This window comes from Lampetra fluviatilis, chromosome 33 (assembly GCF_964198595.1).
Source record: "Lampetra fluviatilis chromosome 33, kcLamFluv1.1, whole genome shotgun sequence".
In the NCBI taxonomy this organism is placed as follows: domain Eukaryota; kingdom Metazoa; phylum Chordata; class Hyperoartia; order Petromyzontiformes; family Petromyzontidae; genus Lampetra; species Lampetra fluviatilis.
Genome location: NC_136307.1, coordinates 5,051,955 through 5,065,487, shown reverse-complemented (window position 1 = coordinate 5,065,487; position 13,533 = coordinate 5,051,955). Strand labels below are relative to the sequence as shown.

The window sequence follows — 13,533 nt, the reverse complement described above, 5'->3', positions numbered from 1 at the left end:
TTAATGGAGTTTAAAGCTTTTAAACTCTTTGGTTTTTTCGGTAACCTATGTGACTACCGAAAAAAACAAAAAGTATGGATCCTTGCAGTCACGATAACTTCAAATCCTTTGTCAAGGCGCCCCTTCCCCCCTCCAACCCAGCTTAAATATACGCTGCCAAGCCTGGTGGTGCCCATTCAGACGCTGTCTTTCCGACAGACCTGTTCTTCACCTGAGGACGGCTGCTTGCGTTGTGGCCGAAACGTCGTGAGAATTCTTTTATTTTTATTTATTTCCCTTCTACGTGACTTTACCGAAAGAACCAAGAAGATGAATCCCTGCAGTCACGAAAGCTTTAAATCGAAATTTAAATCTAGAATTTAAAGCTTTTAATGTGTTCATACTTAATGCACAATTTTTATTAAACCAAAAGCAACAAAGTAAGGCCCCAGCGAGAATTGAACTCGCGACCCCTGGTTTACAAGACCAGTGCTCTAACCCCTGAGCTATGGAGCCTTGCCTGATGAGTGCCTCTCAGCGTAGCTTTTGAAGTCTCGCCAAACCTGTTTGTGTTGGACGAGAAACAACCAATTAGTTTACAAATCCATAGTGGAGACAAGCTGAGCAGTGCCACCTGTTGACAAATTTAAGTGGCAACTGATATCAGTGGCCGCACATTCTGAGTGGTTGATTAAATCAAGACAGCAATAAGTGACATAGGAAAGCCAAAACTATTTGTGAAAGTTAAAAAGTTTTGGATTTATAATAAAGCTGTCAATGGAAGCCCTTCTTAATCATTGTCACCATTCATTTATTGTCCACTGCTGGATGAAGACTTCCCCAAGCCATGACCATCTGTCACGATCCTGTGATTTAACAATCCATCTAGCTCCTGGACATTGTTTCACTTTTCATGGACATCCTCTCAGAACTGTTCACTCCTTTGGCTGGCACTCTGTCGTAAGTCTCGACCACCATTACCAAGTCGCAAACAATTTTACACCTCTCCAAAAAAGCCAGATGCCAGTGGTGCAAAACTGCCAGTGGTGGAAAACGTAATTTGTCCTGATAAATACCAAAAAAACCTTTTGCCACAAACCTGGCCAACAGGCCACAGGAAGCCTTTGACAAATACACTGGTGATAAACTTCATTCACCGAGTGTTAAATTAAACAGTTTTTAAATATCGTTGGCCTTTTGTGGGCCAGCCACTTGGCAGTATTTAAGTGGCTTGCTGACTCGAGACGCTACAAATCTGTGTGACTTCAGTGTGTCAATACGGATCTCCAGGACGTAAAACATCAACAAAAACCTAGTTGGGAAAATTTGTTTCCAATGAATACGCTGACGAACGTTGGACGCGTTGCAAAGATTGCATTAACATGTCCGGCAATTGAATAAAAAAGTTTAAATGATCAAAAAACACGAAGGCCCCAGCGAGAATTGAACTCGCGACCCCTGGTTTACAAGACCAGTGCTCTAACCACTGAGCTATGGAGCCACTCCTGTAACCGATGCTGCTAAATCATTATATAACAGTATGATGACAAACGCTGTACACTGCACAATGCTGTGTAACTATGTAGTCCAGCCACGCCCAGCATGTAAATGTCCACTGCGGACACGTCAGCAACCCTAACAGAATTTCTTTGTTGCCAATGTTTTGTTATGCTGACTCACCTGAAGGTTCACATATTTGCATACCTGTCAACCCATACGGTTTACCTGTATTCTTGTACAGGGAAATTGAGTTTTCAAGTCCATACGGCGTACAGCCGTTTCAACCCAGGCAAAAAAATGAGTCTATTTGTGTTTCTCCCTTGTGATTGGACTGTGTTGGATGAACGTTGAGATGTTAAGGGAATGGGGTGACCAATAAGGTCCTGAATTGGTCTTTAATAAGGTGGGCACTGATAATGGGTTGACAGGTATGTTATTTAGGAAGTGAAAACTCCTAACTCGTCAGTCAAAGGAAGGTGACGTACCATCCTTTTACTGGACATCGATGAAAAAGAGCTTAATAGCAAATCGGATTCCTCCAGTAAAAAATAAATATTGATTAATGTATAAAAGTTACCCATTTGCAGATTACATTAACACAAGTATTTGACACGGGTTAAGTGATTAGTGTAAATTTTAATAATGCTCTTGAAGGACAAGATAAAAAAAATTGGCTGAAATATAGTTTAATGTAATTTTTGTTAAAAAATGAATTGCTATCAAAATACAAAAAACGTGTTTTAATGTGGGTCTCCAAAACGTTCTCAACCAGAGGTTGATTGCGCAATCATTGTGCAGGAATCAGCCTACAGCTTTCAACCGCTTCATATCTCATACAAACGTATTCCTCTCCAGTAAAGCCAACGTAAACGTATGCAGCCCACTAACAGATATTCGTAACACATAATTAAAAAAAGCCATATACATCTGAAATGTAAGTTATTTATAAATAAAAATATCTAAGGCTCCAGTGAGAATTGAACTCACGACCCCTGGTTTACTAGACCAGTGCTCTAACCACTGAGCTATGGAGCCACGTGATACGTATCGCTGCCCACACCCATTTATATATGAATCGCGTTCACTACAAAACATTCAGCAGCGGTGAAAATAAAATATACACACGTTGAAAATCGTTAAAAACTTCCGTAAAATGTTTAACATCGTTTTTTAACGTTGTGCTCAATCGTCTGGTGTCTTTGTGAACTGCACAGCACGCTACACAATGCACAAGACAGAATATTCCCCCGTATAACCAAAATACTTTTTGGGGCGAGTGCACACGTGATGGTGGATGGCCAGCGCCGTGGCCGGCCGCCTTTGTCTCCCCACACACCGTCTTGGTACCGTCATTTGAGGCCGAGTCGACCTAGGGGAGGCCCAGGACCGGCGCAGATATTCGTCGCCGGTGTTGGCCAGGATAATATCGCACCACCATTAACTACCGCGTCCCACCACGCACAGCACCAAAGATAAAGATCCCCCCTACAGCCTACACAGAGTCTTGGGGAAAGTGCTGTTTAGCGCTGCAGCGCCTATGAAGGCCAGGAACGACACACGAGGCGGCGGTGGGTCACCAACAACGCGCGCCCTTGGCCGCTTTTCTCCCTAGTGGCCAAGTCTACACACAGCACCACGTGCGACTAATATTAGAGGCCGATTCCACCGACGTCAGACCCAGGAACCAGTTTAAGATCATCGTCACTGTTGTTCCCTCCGTGAGCAAGGAATCGAACTCGAGTCGCTGGGTTCCTAAGTAATAATAATGGAGAAAAAAAACATTCACGCAATTAACAAAAATATTTGTAGGCTCCAGTGAGAATTGAACTCACGACCCCTGGTTTACTAGACCAGTGCTCTAACCACTGAGCTATGGAGCCGCGGCACTACCGACACACACGCGTACACACGTATGTAGTAGTGCATGCGTGTGTGGTAGCACATGCGTGTGTGTGTGTGTTAGCCAGTGACAACTATTATACTGGTAGGAACCTGGTTACACCAGCCCACAGGGGATTATTGTGTCCGTCCGTCGTGCATCAAAAAATGGGAGGGTTGGGGCCGGGTGGGGAGGGGTGGGTGGGGAGGAGCTGGGTGGGGAGGGGCTGGGTGGGGAGGGGCTGGGTGGGTGGGGAGAGGCTGGTCACCCCGTGGTGCCCTTATGAAACTCAACGTTTAACCTACTCACGCCGGCTTGTGCCCGCCCTCACAGTCAGGCATATTTGCGGAATACACCACGCCGCCGTTGACCCTGGCCATTGACCGAGCAACCCAACATTCCTACCAGCTCCCTCCGCAGGAATGTGTTAGTCAATCTAGATTTGAAATTTACTATTATAGTGTTAAGTCAAGAGGAATGCTGTCATGGTTGTTGATTTAAAGCTTTCGTGACTGCAGGGATACATATTCTTGGTTCTTTCGGTAAAGTAGCACAGCAGTATAATACAATGGTATACGCATCTGAGTCGATTGGCTGGTACTGTGTGTGGTGAGATAAGGGGCCGTCCATAAATGACGTCACACACCTCGGGGGGGGGATCAGACATTTGTGACGATGTGTGACGAGGGGGGGGGGGGGTGAGAATGTAACGTCACATCAAAATGCGCAACTTGAAATAAATAGAATTAAATAGACTTTTAAATAAACGTGTTCTCCTACAACATCAGAGTGCAGCGCCGCATTAAATACGCACTACAATGACAATAGTTTAAAGCGATTTGAAGCATGTTTTATTTTTGGGGGGAGGGGGGGCAGAGCTTTGTGACGTCATATTTGAGGGGGGGGCTGACTTTTTGTGACGCCGTGTGACGAGGTGGGGGAGGCAAAAATTGTCCAAAATCGCGTGACGTCATTTATGGACGGCCCCTAAAGTGTGGGTGCTCCCACCTCTTCCAAGATCTCAAGCCAGCATGGAGTAGTAGTCCAAATACTCTCGACACCTCCCTCTAGTGGAGGCCCTTCTGCCAACAGTGGTGTGAGCGAGTTATTTCACGGCTGCACCTTTATATTTACATCATAACCTAAGTGCTAATGGATCAGTCATAACAGCAATCGAAAAAGAATCAGCTGGTCACAGGAAAAACAATAACACAAAAATATTGGAATTTTTTTTTACTTTGGGGAAGAATGTTTATACAGTAATTGTGATCTAGATCTATATATTCGTAGGTCAGTACATTACATATGTTTCCGTTATACGGCAGTGTTAATTATGCTAATTATGTTAATTAAGTGTGATGGGTGCTCTTTGTTGATGAGTGCTTGTTGCACCACTAACCACGAGTTTAGTTTATGAATCTTTGCGCGTAACAGTTTTACGTGGCCCGTTGCCACATATGCAATCCCAGATGAAAACGTTCCCATGACTTTTGTACCCGCTCTTACCAAATAAGGGTCCATGCCGACATGGAGTCTGTGGCAGGGTGGCCCCATGTGTGTAGTATATCCTCTGGCTCAAACTACGACCACATCACCCTGAATATGCCCCATCTCATCATACCTCGAAAGCTAAGCGGGTTTCGAGCCTGGCTATGTACATTTGCACAGGACATCTGTGACAACTGCACGTCTGTGAAAAAACAGCGTCATTGCTCACCGGATTCCTCCGGGATAAATAAAGATTCTGATTTTGATGTTGCGCTCCGAACTATATCATTAGGCCATTGGTTGCATTGTCAACCAAACTGAGATTATATGCAACTTTAATAGTCTGATCTGGAAATGTATTCGACTATCAAAATAACCAAATTATCCAGAAAGTGCAGTCTTCGGCCTGGTTAGTTATCGGGTTGGGTGACCACCAGGGTGTTCCACGTGTTTACAGGCAACCAGGGTGTTCCACGTGTTTACAGGCAACCAGGGTGTTCCACGTGTTTACAGGTCACCAGGGTGTTCCACGTGTTTACAGGTCACCATGGTGTTCCACGTGTTTACAGGCAACCAGGGTGTTCCACGTGTTTACAGGCAACCAGGGTGTTCCACGTGTTTACAGGCAACCAGGGTGTTCCACGTGTTTACAGGCAACCAGGGTGTTCCACGTGTTTACAGGTCACCAGGATGTTCACGTGTTAAGAGGTCACCAGGGTGTTCCACGTGTTTACAGGTCACCAGGATGTTCACGTGTTAAGAGGTCACCAGGGTGTTCCACGTGTTTACAGGTCACCAGGATGTTCACGTGATAAGAGGTCACCAGGGTGTTCCACGTGTTTACAGGTCACCAGGGTGTTCACGTGTTAAGAGGTCACCAGGGTGTTCACGTGTTTACAGGTCACCAGGATGTTCACGTGTTAAGAGGTCACCAGGGTGTTCCACGTGTTTACAGGCCACCAGGGTGTTCCACGTGTTTACAGGTCACCAGGATGTTCACGTGTTTACAGGCAACCAGGGTGTTCCACGTGTTTACAGGTCACCAGGATGTTCACGTGTTAAGAGGTCACCAGGGTGTTCCACGTGTTTACAGGTCACTAGGATGTTCACGTGTTAACAGGTCACTAGGGTGTTCCACGTGTTTACAGGCCACCAGGGTGTTCCACATGTTTACAGGCACGAGGCTGCAAGCGGCCAGCAGAAGGCAGTGTTGAGTGTCACCCCTTAATCGCGTAGCTACTCTGGTTTTTCCTCCTCACATTCCGAAAAAAAACACTCATCATTGGAAACGTGCTCAGGACTCGCATGAAAAGTCTTGAGACTCAGGGGAGAGGTTTTATTGGGAAAGTAACACTGTTATGTATGATAAACTGTGATGTTCTGCGCCAAATGCAAAAAAAACTAAGTCTACAAATACAACAACCGCCTCCCTGCACTTCCTGTAATTCTCAGATCATTATCAATGCCTGAGCCAAGCGCCACACCAGCAGGAGGCCTGCTAAACCTGTTCCAGGACCACACTGAGCTGCATGACAACACGTACATATACAAAACAACCCCTTCTAAAAATCTTGCTCTGCTCGGCAATGAAGCATTATAAGTTAAGATAACCATATTTATAGTGTTGGTGCTCATGGGTGGACATTTGGTGGTTTCAGAGATTATTAGGAAATGTTCGTGGCCATAAGTAAAAACACAAAAAATAAAATATTTGTAGGCTCCAGTGAGAATTGAACTCACGACCCCTGGTTTACTAGACCAGTGCTCTAACCACTGAGCTATGGAGCCAGCTGAGGGGTCTGATATCCATAGGCATACAAGGATTCTATGTCTTGACCATTGACAAAGATTGGCACTTGAGGATCAAGAAAGGATTTCAGGATACGCTGCCTGGAAAATGATTCAGTACTATTTTCGAAGCGTTCAGAATATGTCCATGAATTTATTTGTGATGTTCCCATTTAAAAGTATGGCAAGTAAAATGCAACGTGGTAAAACATGAATAATAATCCCAATCATTAACACAAGTCCAGCACTCACATTAAGCCCCCTTTTTAAAATGAAATCTTGGAGAACGTTTCCAGAAAAGACGCACACAACAGAGCAGAGCATCACAAGTGGAAAAGCTTTGAGTCATTCAATGGAGTAATTTTAACGTAATGTATTTATCCCCAAAACGTCATATATTCACACTAAATGTTAAATATTTGACAGTCCCTGTTGTTCTGAATTAGCTCTCGGTGTTCACAAACACTACATGGATAGCGTCTAAAAAAGAATGATCGCCTTTTGTTAATATAAAAATTAAGGCCCCAGAGGGAATTGAACTCTCGACCCCTGGTTTACGAGACCAGTGCTCTAACCACTGAGCTATGGAGCCAGACGAAGTTTGCGGGTGAAATATCACCATTTAAAGTTGAGTGCGGGCGTATGCACGAACTCTGCTATGTTGAGACAGATGCTCCTTCGTGACATATGACCTTGTAAAAGCTTATATTAATTGCAACCATCGCAAAGCCGAATTTCCAAAAGTGTAACAAAAGTTATTGCGCCCTCTGCAGTTCTAAATGTGCCATGGGCGCTCACGACACAACTGCGTGGCGAACATCCTAAAACACGTGGGAGCTCACAATTCGTCAACCTCACCGCACCAGGATGTGATCTTTTTTAAAAACTATTTTACCAGGTAAGGTCCCACTGAGTTATAAAGCTCTTTTTCAGAAGCAACCTGGCTATCATAAATGATAGCTCTGCTATTCATTCACGTGGGAATGAATTCACGTGGGAATGAATAGCAGCCAAATACTCTAAACGTGTGACGTTGATTTTAAATGTGGATGGCAAACCCGGAGTAACCGGACACAAATCCACACGACCACGCGGAGAGAGACAAGCAAGCTCCAAACAAACAGGCGTCAGGGTCGGAACACTTCCTGTAAACCAGGCGAGGTAGTTATCAAAAGCCATCTGAGCAAAATATCGGCTTTTATAACTGATGTCTGAATAAGCTTTTAACAAACACACACACCACATCGAACAGAAAGTAAGGCAACGTTCTAAAGAGTACATTTGACTGGCTTTGTCCAATAAATGTTGCCTTAGTTTTCGTGCATGATATTTACACCAAACGCGCGTGACTCCATGCCCCCGAGTATCATGAAAGTTTGCTGCCACTGACTGAAAGAGCTCCACGTACGTTGTTCCGGAGACTCATTTGGATGAACAATAAGAATGGAACTCTCAATCGCTGGTTTCCGATCTCCATGACTGAACCCGTCTTATGTTCAAAAGCGTTCACAATGTAAAATTTGGTAAGTATCACCATATGCCAGAGGTGTGGACTCGAGTCATGTGACTTGGACTCGAGTCAGACTCGAGTCATGAATTTGATGACTTGCGACTCGACTTGGACTTGCATAACAATGACTTTGTCCCATCTATGAGATGTGGACTCGAGTCATGTGACTTGGACTCGAGTCAGACTCGAGTCATGAATTTGATGACTTGCGACTCGACTTGGACTTGCATAACAATGACTTTGTCCCACCTCTGCCATATGCTTCATAACACATTGCAGTTATCAATAGGTGTCAGTAGGTGCTCACAAACTGGAACTGTCACATATTCAACTAAATAATAATGCAGTTAATAATAATGCAGTTTAATGATGCATAAAAGAAAGGCTCCAGTGAGAATTGAACTCACGACCCCTGGTTTACTAGACCAGTGCTCTAACCACTGAGCTATGGAGCCAGTTAAAACCCCTGTCACCAAAAGACACACGTGAATTTTAGGCCTGTCACTCATCAGGCAAAACACATGGTGTGAAATGAAACAGGATTAAAGAAGGCTTGAGCAACAGCACACGTTGCCTGGTTAATTAGATCAATTAATGTTATGGTAATTCAGTTAAGGATTATGCCCATGGACTTATATTTTATGTTGCCATATGTCTGGTAAAAAAAGCCACGTTGACAAGTGCACAGCATATTCGAAAATGAAATATTTGAGAAAGTTTCAAGAAAGAACCACACTTACACGCCGACACCACATTTCAAAATGTTACCGATGCAGGATATAAACCGACTTATAATCTCCAGCAAGAACTGAAGGAACGACCCCCAGGTTACAAGACCAGCACTTTGACTGCTGAGCAACAGAGCGATTCCCATTTAAATCTTAATGCAAGACCCATTCAGTGCTATTTTCCGACGACACTTTACAACAAATGTATTTGGATGATATGAATCCAGAAACATTTCAACATTAATTCAAGATGCTAGGGCCACCTTGGTCCCTGGTGAAATGAACAATGACTTGGTGCGCTCGAACATGGGCCAACTTTGAAAACAAAGAACTTTTATTTTCAATAAGTCTGAAAAAGGTGTGAAATAAAAGAGGCCCCAGTGAGAATTGAACTCACGACCCCTGGTTTACGAAACCAGTGCTCTAACCCCTGAGCTATGGAGCCAGTTGGCTACAGTTTTATGCAAACCTCTTGAGATGAGAACACAATTGAGGAAACATATCACGATACCAAAAACCTGGCTCTCTGAGGAACTGGTGACCGATAAAACAACTATGTTATCGCAAACACACTTTAAACGTTATTCAAACAAGTAAACTCCTAAGGGGCCGTACATAAATGACGTCACGCGATTTTGGACGATTTTTGGCCTTCCCCCCCGTCGTCACACGGCGTCACAAAAAGTCAGACCCCCCCCCCTCAAATATGACGTCACAAAGCTCTGCCCCCCCTCCCCAAAAAATAAAACATGCTTCAAATCGCTTTAAACTCTTGTCATTGTAGTGCTATTTAATGTGCCGCTGCACGCTGATGTTTTAAAAGAAAACATTTATTAACAAGTCTATTTAATTGTCTATATTTATTTAAAGTTGCGCATTTTTACGTGACGTCACATTTCTCCCCCCCCCCCTCGCCTCGTCACAAATGTCTGACCCCCCCCCCTGGGTGCGTGACGTAATTTATGGACGGCCCCTAAGATAGTTGTTGCCCAAAACAATTCCACACCTGTACCAAGCCAGTGCTACCGTGCCCCCTGCTGTTTCCTATTAGCATTGAGCATTGCTGAAAACTTAAAAGAACAGCCTCTCGATTTGTCAATATTGCCGAAGTAGGATGCAAAACGACGCAGGCCCCAGCGAGAAATGAACTCGCGACCCCTGGTTTACAAGACCAGTGCTCTAACCACTGAGCTATGGAGCCACTCCTTTTCTACACCTGCAAATCCATTATTAAAAAGCTCACAAAACCTGTTAATGCAACATTGCACCAATGCCTCAACTGAGAAGTTAATTGCGATGTGGCCAAAAACGACAAATTGCGTCACACAGCTCCATGTAAACTTGACCATGATCGCATCTCATGACTTGGGAAGTTTGAATTTAAGCATGTACACGTATGACACTTCAAAAACTGCCACATTACTGTGAAACACTCGGTCCAATTTGCATCCCGGTTTCCTTAATTGTGACTTGGTGCCCTCCCACAGCAGAGGCCAATTTTGAAAACCAAGGATTTTCATGTTTCACTCAATTTCTTTGAAGAATAATCAAAACGAAGGCCCCAGTGAGAATTGAACTCACGACCCCTGGTTTCCGAAACCAGTGGTCTAACCCCTGAGCTATGGAGCCATCTGAGTGTGGAGTTGTATCAACTTCTAAGGGAATAATCTAGATTTGAAGTCATCGTGACTGCAGGGATGCATACTCTTTGGTTCTTTTGTTAAAGTCACGTAGGTATAAAAAATAAATTAAACCAAGACGTTTCGATCGCAACACATGCGACCGTCATCAGGTGGAACAGTCCCAGCAGGGGAACTGATGACATAGGAGAAAGAGTTGCCGCACCAAAGTTTACATAGGATTTTGAAGGAATGTCTAACTTATATCCACCAAAAAATTAGCTATACCAAATACGAACTCTGCTATGTTAAGGTAGATGCTCCTTCGTGACATATAACCTTGGAAAGCTTATATTAATTGCAAACATCGCAAAGCCGAAGTTCCAAAAGTGTAACAAAAGTTATTGCGCCACCTGCAGTTCTCAATGTGCCACGGGCGCTCACGACACAACTGCGTGGCGAACGTCCTAAAACACGTGGGAGCTCACCAGGATGTGATCTTTTTAAAACTATTTACCAGGTAAGGTCCCACTGAGCTTTTTAGCTCTTTTTCAGAAGCGACCTGGCTATCACCAATGATAGCTCGACGAAGAGGCTTATCGTCACGTGGAAATGTATAGCAGCCAAATACTCTAAACGTGTGACGTTGATTTTAAATGTGGATGGCAAACCCGGAGTACCCGGACAAAAATCCACACGACCACGCGGAGAGAGACAAGCAAGCTCCAAACAAACAGGCGTCAGGGTCGGAACACTTCCTGTAAACCAGGCGAGGTAGTTTACAAAAGCCATCTGAGCAAAATATCGGCTTTTATAACTGATGACTGAGGAAGCTTTTAACAAACACACACACACACCACATCGAACAGAAAGTAAGGCAACGTTCTAAAAAGTACATTTGACTGGCTTTATCCAATAAATGTTGCCTTAGTTATCGTGCATGATATTTACACCAAACGCGCGTGACTCCATGCCCCCGAGTATCATGAAAGTTCGCTGTCACTGACTGAAAGAGCTCCACGTACGTTGTTCCGGAGACTCATTTGGATCCTACGTATGTTGGTGGTCAGTAAGAATGGAACTCTCAATCGCTGGTTTCGGGTCTCCATGACTGAACCCGTTTAATGTTGAAAAGCGTTCACAATGTAAATTTTGGTGGTTTTATCAACAGACATTGCCAGGTGAGTATCACCATATGCTTCATAATACATTGCAGTTATCAATAGGTGTCAGTAGGTGCTCACAAACTGGAACTGTCACATATTCAACTAAATAATACTAATAATACTGCAGTTTAATGATGCATAAAAGAAAGGCTCCAGTGAGAATTGAACTCACGACCCCTGGTTTACTAGACCAGTGCTCTAACCACTGAGCTATGGAGCCAGTTAAAACCCCTGTCACCAAAAGACACGTGAATTTTAGGCCTGTCACTCATCAGGCAAAAAACAATGTGTGAAATGAAACAGGATTAAAGAAGGCTTGAGCATCAGCACACGTTGCCTGGTTAATAAGATCAATTAATGTTATGGTAATTCAGTTAAAGATTCTGCCCATTAACTTATATTTTATGTTGCCATATGTCTGCTAAAAAAAGCCACGTTGGCAAGTGCACAGCATATTCGAAAACCGACTTATAATCTCCAGCAAGAACTGAAGGAACGACCCCCAGGTTACAAGACCAGCGCTTTGACTGCTGAGCAACAGAGCTATCTATATATATAAAATCGCAAATCTGTCTGTGTGTGTGTGTCTGTCTGTCTGTGTGTCGCCGGACCATACGCAGTTTCATTGGACGACCGGCGCGGAACACGGTGGTTGCTCCTGGCAACGGGTAGCGACGCATTCGCTGCGGGGTGGACGCCATTTTTAATTCCCGTTAAAAATATGCGCACGCATTAATACGCGACTCTGAGGTAAATTCATCAAAGTTTCACGTCCTCTTCACTCCCCCCCCACCCCAATGTGTGCAATTACTATTATAGGGTCGGTAGATAATACAATTATAGCGATTAGACAGTATTATTGTAGCGCGGGGGGGGGGGGGGGGGTAACGGCCCCAGTACCCAGCCTCAGCCGGATGGGCAATCTAGGCGAGGCCGGAGGCTCTGCACGGTACTAGGCCTCGACACCCCACCCGTGTCAAGCGACGGCATGTCAGTTTTTTTTTCCGTCACCTTTAAAGTGGTTTAATGATCGATTTAGTGTTATTCAACTTTATTTATTTATTTCATCTGTGTATATATGTAAGGTTATTAAGAAATATATTTTTCACCCGGGCAACGCCGGGTACTTCTGCTTGTCTATATATATAAAATCGCAAATCTGTCTGTCTGTCTGTGTGTGTGTCTGTCTGTCTGTGTGTCGCCGGACCATACGCAGTTTCATTGGACGAAATGTGAGGGATTTGCGAGACACGGCGGTTGCCCCTGGCAACGGGTAGCGAGGCATTCGCTGCGGGGTGGACGCCATTTTTAATTCCCGTTAAAAATATGCGCACGCATTAACACGCGACTCTGAGGTAAATTCATCAAAGTTTCACGTCCTCTTCACTCCCCCCCCCACCCCAATGTGTGCAATTACTATTATAGGGTCGGTAGATAATAAAATTATAGCGATTAGACAGTATTATTGTAGCGCGGGGGGGGGGGGGGGGGTAAAGGCCCCAGTACCCAGCCTCAGCCGGCTGGGCAATTTAGGCGAGGCCGGAGGCTCTGCACGGTACTAGGCCTCGACACCCCACCACACTATAGGCCGTACATATTACTGCACAGCGGCCGAGGAGATCGTGGCTGGGAGGGGGGGGGCAGGGGTAGCAGCCCATCTGTGTATTAAGAAATATATTTTTCACCCGGGCAACGCCGGGTACTTCTGCTAGTTCCCATTTAAATCTTAATGCAAGACCCATTCAGTGCTATTTTCCGACGACACTTTACAACAAATGTATTTGGATGATATGAATCCAGAAACATTTCAACATTAATTCAAGATGCTAGGGCCACCTTGGTCCCTGGTGAAATGAACAATGACTTGGTACGCTCG

At 44.5% G+C, this 13,533-nt stretch overlaps 11 non-coding genes across 11 annotated transcripts; all 11 read right to left on the bottom strand.

Annotated features, from left to right (window-relative positions):
- Positions 1 to 422: 422 nt before the first annotated feature.
- On the bottom strand, positions 423 to 495 carry TRNAT-UGU (transfer RNA threonine (anticodon UGU)). The gene has a single exon. It is a non-coding gene; the product is annotated as a tRNA-Thr (tRNA).
- A 912-nt stretch (positions 496 to 1,407) lies between these two features.
- TRNAT-UGU (transfer RNA threonine (anticodon UGU)) lies at positions 1,408 to 1,480 on the bottom strand. Its single transcript has one exon. It is a non-coding gene; the product is annotated as a tRNA-Thr (tRNA).
- Positions 1,481 to 2,441: 961 nt separating this feature from the next.
- Positions 2,442 to 2,514, bottom strand: TRNAT-AGU (transfer RNA threonine (anticodon AGU)). Its single transcript has one exon. It is a non-coding gene; the product is annotated as a tRNA-Thr (tRNA).
- Positions 2,515 to 3,286: 772 nt separating this feature from the next.
- TRNAT-AGU (transfer RNA threonine (anticodon AGU)) lies at positions 3,287 to 3,359 on the bottom strand. The gene has a single exon. It is a non-coding gene; the product is annotated as a tRNA-Thr (tRNA).
- Positions 3,360 to 6,561: 3,202 nt separating this feature from the next.
- TRNAT-AGU (transfer RNA threonine (anticodon AGU)) lies at positions 6,562 to 6,634 on the bottom strand. Its single transcript has one exon. It is a non-coding gene; the product is annotated as a tRNA-Thr (tRNA).
- A 519-nt stretch (positions 6,635 to 7,153) lies between these two features.
- TRNAT-CGU (transfer RNA threonine (anticodon CGU)) lies at positions 7,154 to 7,226 on the bottom strand. The gene has a single exon. It is a non-coding gene; the product is annotated as a tRNA-Thr (tRNA).
- A 1,300-nt stretch (positions 7,227 to 8,526) lies between these two features.
- On the bottom strand, positions 8,527 to 8,599 carry TRNAT-AGU (transfer RNA threonine (anticodon AGU)). The gene has a single exon. It is a non-coding gene; the product is annotated as a tRNA-Thr (tRNA).
- Positions 8,600 to 9,244: 645 nt separating this feature from the next.
- TRNAT-CGU (transfer RNA threonine (anticodon CGU)) lies at positions 9,245 to 9,317 on the bottom strand. The gene has a single exon. It is a non-coding gene; the product is annotated as a tRNA-Thr (tRNA).
- A 683-nt stretch (positions 9,318 to 10,000) lies between these two features.
- On the bottom strand, positions 10,001 to 10,073 carry TRNAT-UGU (transfer RNA threonine (anticodon UGU)). The gene has a single exon. It is a non-coding gene; the product is annotated as a tRNA-Thr (tRNA).
- A 355-nt stretch (positions 10,074 to 10,428) lies between these two features.
- Positions 10,429 to 10,501, bottom strand: TRNAP-CGG (transfer RNA proline (anticodon CGG)). The gene has a single exon. It is a non-coding gene; the product is annotated as a tRNA-Pro (tRNA).
- A 1,303-nt stretch (positions 10,502 to 11,804) lies between these two features.
- Positions 11,805 to 11,877, bottom strand: TRNAT-AGU (transfer RNA threonine (anticodon AGU)). The gene has a single exon. It is a non-coding gene; the product is annotated as a tRNA-Thr (tRNA).
- Positions 11,878 to 13,533: the final 1,656 nt, after the last annotated feature.